The 6,284-nt window shown below is 48.5% G+C and overlaps 1 protein-coding gene across 2 annotated transcripts in view; it reads right to left on the bottom strand.

The window, feature by feature from the left end:
* Positions 1-6,284, bottom strand: part of DIP2C (disco interacting protein 2 homolog C) — a 132,708-nt gene that overhangs the window by 76,223 nt on the left and 50,201 nt on the right. The gene's annotated exons all lie outside the window — the stretch shown is intronic.

The raw sequence follows: 6,284 nt of genomic DNA, 5'->3' as shown, positions 1-6,284 counted from the left end.
ACGAGGACACATGAAGACAGATATATGCAGACACACACAAGGACACATGAAGACAGATACATGCAGACATACACGAGGACACATGAAGACAGATACATGCAGACACACATGAGGACATATGAAGACAGATACATGCAGACATACACGAGGACACATGAAGACACATGAAGACAGATATATGCAGACACATACAAGGACACATTAAGACAGATACATGCAAACACACATGAGGACATATGAAGACAGATACATGCAGACACATGAGGGCACACATGAAAACAAATGAAGACACATGCATGAGGATACACATGAAGACAGATATATGTAGACACACACGAGGACACATGAAGTCACATGAAGACACACGCATGAGGACAGACATGAAGACAGATACATGCAGATGTGCGTGAGGACAGATACATGAAGACACGCATGAGGATAGACATATGCAGACACACGTGAAGACGTGAGGACACATACATGCAGGCACACATATGAGGACACACATGTCTGAAGATGCACAAGGAAGGTAGACTCTTCTCCTGACTTTGTTCCTTCATTTTCTTAATTTTTGTCATGCACTTAAAAAAAATTCCTCATATTCTTAAAAAAACTCAAATACTCTGCAATAAATATTGGTCACTGTTTTGGAGAATGGCCTATTCCTAGTGGCTCTGGCCTGCCTCCCACTGGGCAGCATAACTGAAGGGCACATCCTGCAGAGGTGCCAGCAATCCCCACTCCAACCCCCAGTAGGGTCCACTAGAGGCTCTCAGAAGCTCCTCTGTCCCCTGCCTACTTAGCAAGGGGAATGCTGGAGGTTTCATCCATCCTATGAGCCCCAAACCTTCCAACCCATACTCTTCTGCATGAGACACGTTGGGGTTGGGGCACTGCTGTCCCACAGCTGCCCCCACTTGCCAAGGCAGACATTCCTCAGGAAAGAACCACAAAGTGGCTCTTTGTAGTGGGTCTATAAACAGTGAACAAACCCATCTGATTACCAGAGATGATAAATGAGCACCACTTTCTGCAAAGTGGACTAAACTCTTTGCCAGCAATTGGTGGCACCACACTGCTCACTGGACATCCGATCTCTTCCTCACACCAGGGCACAGTGAGCATTCCTGGGAAACCCTAACCACAGCACTGAGGAAACCTTGTCCCAGAACTGCTGGGGTGAAGAGTGACCTGGGCCCTCGGCAGAAGAATCAGGCAATGCTATCCTCTCTGAAAGTTATAATCAACAAAACGTGGGACTTGTGATGCTGCCTGCAACACTGGACCTTGAAGTGACATGTAGGAAAGTTTATCAGGCCAAACTGAGGCCTCTCAGGCCCCATTCAGAAGGGCTACATAGGACTTCTCAAAGCTATTTTTTACATAGTAACCTGGTTTCTGACCTCTGGCACTTGCAAAATTCTCTTCAGGTCTTTAGACAAATATATCACATTTACACAAATATATCTTTCTAACAAAGAATATCTGTCCTTAGCTGGGCTTTGTGGCAGGTACCTGTAGTCCCAGCTACTCCAGAGACTGAGGCAAGAGAATTGCCTAAATCCAAGAGCTGGAGGTTGCTATGCGCTGTGATGCCACAGCACTCTACTGAGGACGCCAAAGTGAGACAATGTCTCTTAAAAAAAAAAGAATATCTGTCCCAACCTTTCTGTGGACACAATAATTCACAAGAAATCCCAGCATGTGAGGAATTCCCTTCCCCTGTGGGTTACAGAAATAACCCAGATGGGACCCATTCATAAAAATTGAAGCACGAGTGCCATCTTCAAATTTGTTTGAAAATGATTTAAATATAAGGACAGTGAGAGAAGACTGCTACAGCCCAGCATTGGTCTCTCCCCTGAAAACATTCACCACTGAAATAAGCTGTTGCCCAAGTTAGAGTCCAAGTGCAGGAGCTGACTGAAGCCACTGTCCTCCCGTAAACTGGCATTAACAGTGCAAATGTGCATCCTCTGCATGAAATTACAGAAAGGACAGCAACTGTCTCGACACAACAGAAGAGCATGTCAGGGCAAGAGGACAGTGACCTGACAGCAACCTCCACCCAAGGGCCACTTACGATGCTCATGACATTGTCATTCCTATTCAACCTAGAACACTAAAATTGGACCTTCCTATCCTTTGATTTCTTCTCGAATCTGAATGAGGCCAATTAGAAAACTGGTATGAGGTTGTCAACGTGGTGGCTTTGAGGAGAATCCCTGTCACAGGTGAGGCTCTGGCTGGGGCCCTGCCCAGTGTGTGGGCTCCTCTCAACACCTCCCGGTCCACAGCCCTAATGACTGAAAGCCCAGCTGTTGCACTGGGAAGGCTGCTGGAAGGTTTGCTGCAGCTGTTCCCTGCCCAGAGCCCTCCAGGCACGGAGCCTGACTGTGAACACTCAGCCCAGGGTGCCCCTTTCTCTGGGCCACCCTGGGGGGCTGTTGATAGCTGATGACAAACACACAGCAGTTTTCAACAGACCAGGTTGTCAGTGGCCCCACATTGTCAAGTGAAATGAAAACAAAAAGCCAAACCACACCCAGCTCCACCTGTGTGACAGGTGAGCTTTGCAGATCACCACACACATGCACAGGAATGGGCGTGGCCCTTAGAAGCCTTTACTTCTGCTGAATGAAACAGGATTGTCAGAGGTAAGCAAACTGGAGAGACTTTCTTACATTTTATTTTTGTCCATTCAAAAACCATAGTGCCCCACGTATGGTGGCTCTCATCAATAATCCTAGCACTTTGGGAGGCCAAGGAGAGAGGCTCACTTGAGGCTGGGAATTGGAGGCTGCAGCAAGCTATGATGACACCACTACACTCCTGCCCAGGCAAGAGAGCAAGGCCTTGTCTCAAAAAACAAACAAAAAAAATACTGCATGTTAGGCACCAACTATTTACCAGGCAGAGATGACAATAAAAGATAAATATATCAGTAAATCCCACAGCACATGAAAGCCAGCAAAATGTGGGTAGGGTAGGCCTCTCTGGCTGGGGGTTGCTGCCAGGCTTTGGGGGGGACATCCAGGCAGAGCAAAGAGACTGGCCTTGGACTTGTACAGGAGAAAGGGCTGAAGGGCTGGAGGCCAGGAGGTGGGCAGGAGAGGCCTTGGCAGACCTGTCCCCAGAGGAGGGTCACAGAAGCTCTGGCCAGATTAGGAGGTCAGGGAGTGGAGAGTAGAGAGCAGAAAGTTGGGGGTGGAGAGTGGGAGGGGGTGTGGGGGGAGGGGGGAGGGGCTTGGGGGACCAAGTGGCCATCAGGAGGGATCAGGCCTGGATTCAGACTTGCCTGGAGGCTTGGTTGTAGGATACAAGGCCAAGGAAGGGGCACAGGTTCTGAGTCCCCAGCTGGGCCGCTGGGAGACAGAGGATCAGGAGGGGCAGAAGGTGCTAAATAGGCTTGAATAGTACGAGTATTTATCCATTTATAATATTTATACACTGCTCCCCTGATAACAATGAGATATGAGCAGATGATGGCACTTAAAGTAGAAATCACATCCTCTGCCCCATGTTTCCCACCCAGGTGAAGAACAGCCCAGTCCTCGACACAGTGTCAAGATCCAAGAGACTATTCTTCACGTGTCCGTGGCCCAGACCCTGTTTTTGTGAAACTTGGCAAGTGGGGAAGGGCTGAGGGAGGTGCCAGCACACAGCTCTGTGGCCCTGGGTCACTTCAGCCTCTCGGCAAGAGGGGCACAGGCATTTGGGGACATGGTGTCAGCACCCTCATCTCTAAGGAGGGATCAATCTGTCTTAAACAAAGTCACATGAGTCCAATCACCTGCCTCTTCCTTGATTGAAGTGCCCGTGAAAACCAAAATGAAAGACTTAAAGCATTTTTAAGTCTAAAAAGTGTTGGACAAACCCTGGGCACCTAGTGTCACCTGCTGACTGAGGGCCTTGCACTGAGGCCTGACTCCCATCAAGGGTCCCGAGGAAGCCCAGTGTGATTTTAAGTCACGTCAAAAAACAAAATATGTCCTGGCCCTGCATGCTGGAGAGGTGGCCCCATGAGAGTTTGCAGAACCGCAGAGGCCTCAGGGTGCTGGGCTGGCTGGCACTGTAGCTCGGCACAGAGATGCCTCCTGTGCCTGAAGCCACCAGTCAACCTGCTTGGGGTGCTGGTGTGTAGAAACTAAAATGGAACCTACATCTGACCTCCTCACTCCACTGGCCAAGCCATACAGGTTGCACACCCCATGTGCAGGTCAGCACAGTAGTGACCACCTCCGTGTTGGCCAGCTGGTCACGGCCCAGGTGGTTACATCACAGAGCGCCTCCTATACTGGGCAGTTTGACCATTACCTGCTCCTTGCTGCTTCCTTTAGTTGTCTCTGAGGGGGATTTGAGCCTCAATTTCAAAAGTGCCCTCCTTCATCTTAGTTTTGCTTACAGGCATTTAAGATTCTGAAGTCCGAGAAGGAAGGTAAACAAGTGAGGTAAATCAAAGTATTTGTGAGCGCTATTAGGAACCTGCACCTTCAAATATATTAACAGGATATTTTCCAAAAATTAGCATTATCTGGCTAAAACCATGAAGTCAATAAGAAGCAGTAAGAATAGCTTAGAAATAAAATCAGTCTACTTTTTCATATATATAATATATACATATGGACTTTTTTCCTTGAGACAGCTCAGTCACCTAGGCTAGAACACTGTGGTGTTATCACAGCTCACAGAAACCTCAGACTCTGCACTCAAGCCTCAAGCGATCCTACCACCCCAGCCTCCAGAGTACTGGAGACTACAGGTGCCATCACCAAGCCAGGCTAATTTTTTTTTTTTTTTTGTAGATAGGGTCTTGCTTCCTTGTCCAAGCTGATCTCAAGTTCCTGGGCTTAAGCAATCCTCCCACCTCAGCCTCCTGTCTACTTTTCTGTTCCTTCATCTTGTGCAAGAGCAGATAAGGTTGTACTGCCACTAACCATCACAAGAGTGGATTGGAGACACACAGGACCCAGCCTTACACACTCAGACCAAGGAGTATGCCACAGGCCCTGCAGAGAACAGGCTAAGCAAATCTCAGTCATGCGTGTGTCCCATGGGTATATTCTGGGCTGGGTGAGGGTTAAAACACCTTCCTTTAGATCATGAAAACACTGGGGAGTGTCATGAAGGCTGAGAAAGTCTATGGGAGCCTGCAAGTGCTCGGAAGAACAGTGTGTTAAGAACAATGTCTGCCAAACAAAATTTGCTGAAATGAATAAAAAGTAACATGAAATCAGAAACATGCTAGAAAACAGAAAGGAGGGAAACAAAAGGCCCAGAGTGCTCACAACAGGCTCCGCCCACCATCCCATGTCAGAGAGCAGGGAACAACCCTCTCCGGGGAGGGAAACGCAAGATGTGAACACAGAGGCCCTGTTTGAGGGCACAGTTTGTGCCACTCTGCAGTCTCCAACCAGGTCCCAGGTCCAAGCCACATACGTTCTTCTTTTTTTTTTTTTTTTTTGAGACAGAGCCTCAAGCTGTCCCCCCTGGGTAGAGTGCTGTGGCATCACAGCTCACAGCAACCTCCAACTCCTGGGCTCAAGCGAGTCTCCTGCCTCAGCCTCCCAAGTAGCTGGGACCATAGGCGCCCACCACAACACCCGGCTATTTTTTGGTTGCAGCAATCGTTGTTTGGCGGGCCCGGGCTGGATTCGAACCTGCCACCTTAGGTGTATGTGGCTGGTGCCTTAGCCACTTGAGTCACAGGCGCCGAGCCGCCACACACGTTTTTCATGAAATGCTCTTGAAAATGAAAACAGGAGCTGTCTAACACCCCTGATTCATGGGCGTTATGATGGGCTGCCCACAGCAGATGCACCTTCACCTTTACCCTGCTCCTGAGGGGCAACTATACATCCTTTTTTAAAAAATGAAGATCTGATTCTGGAACGGCTCCATCATGGATCAATTTAAAGCACATTCAGACTTTTCTGATTTAACCAAAATTATAAGTGGCTTCTGATGCCTTAAAGATTCTCAGTTTCTCAGCCTGCTCAGTTGATATTACATTGCAAATGCCTGAAAGCACCAGGTTTCTTTTTGTTTGTTTTGTAGAGACAGAGTCACACTTTATCATCCTCAATAGAGTGCTATGATGCTCATAGCAACCTCCAGCTCTTGGGCTTAGGCGATTTTCTTGCCTCAGCCTTCCGAGTAGCTGGGACTACAGACCACAACACCTGGCTATTTTTTTTGTTACAGTTTGGCTGGGGCCAGGCTTGAACCCAGCACCCTCAGTACATGGGGCTGGCACCCTACCCACTGAGCCACAGGCGCCGCCC

The sequence above is a fragment of the Otolemur garnettii genome, unplaced genomic scaffold (assembly GCF_000181295.1).
Source record: "Otolemur garnettii isolate 467f Iridium unplaced genomic scaffold, OtoGar3 scaffold00019, whole genome shotgun sequence".
NCBI lineage: Eukaryota > Metazoa > Chordata > Mammalia > Primates > Galagidae > Otolemur > Otolemur garnettii.
Note: the sequence above shows the minus strand (reverse complement) of the source record. Positions and strands in the feature narration are given on the sequence as shown.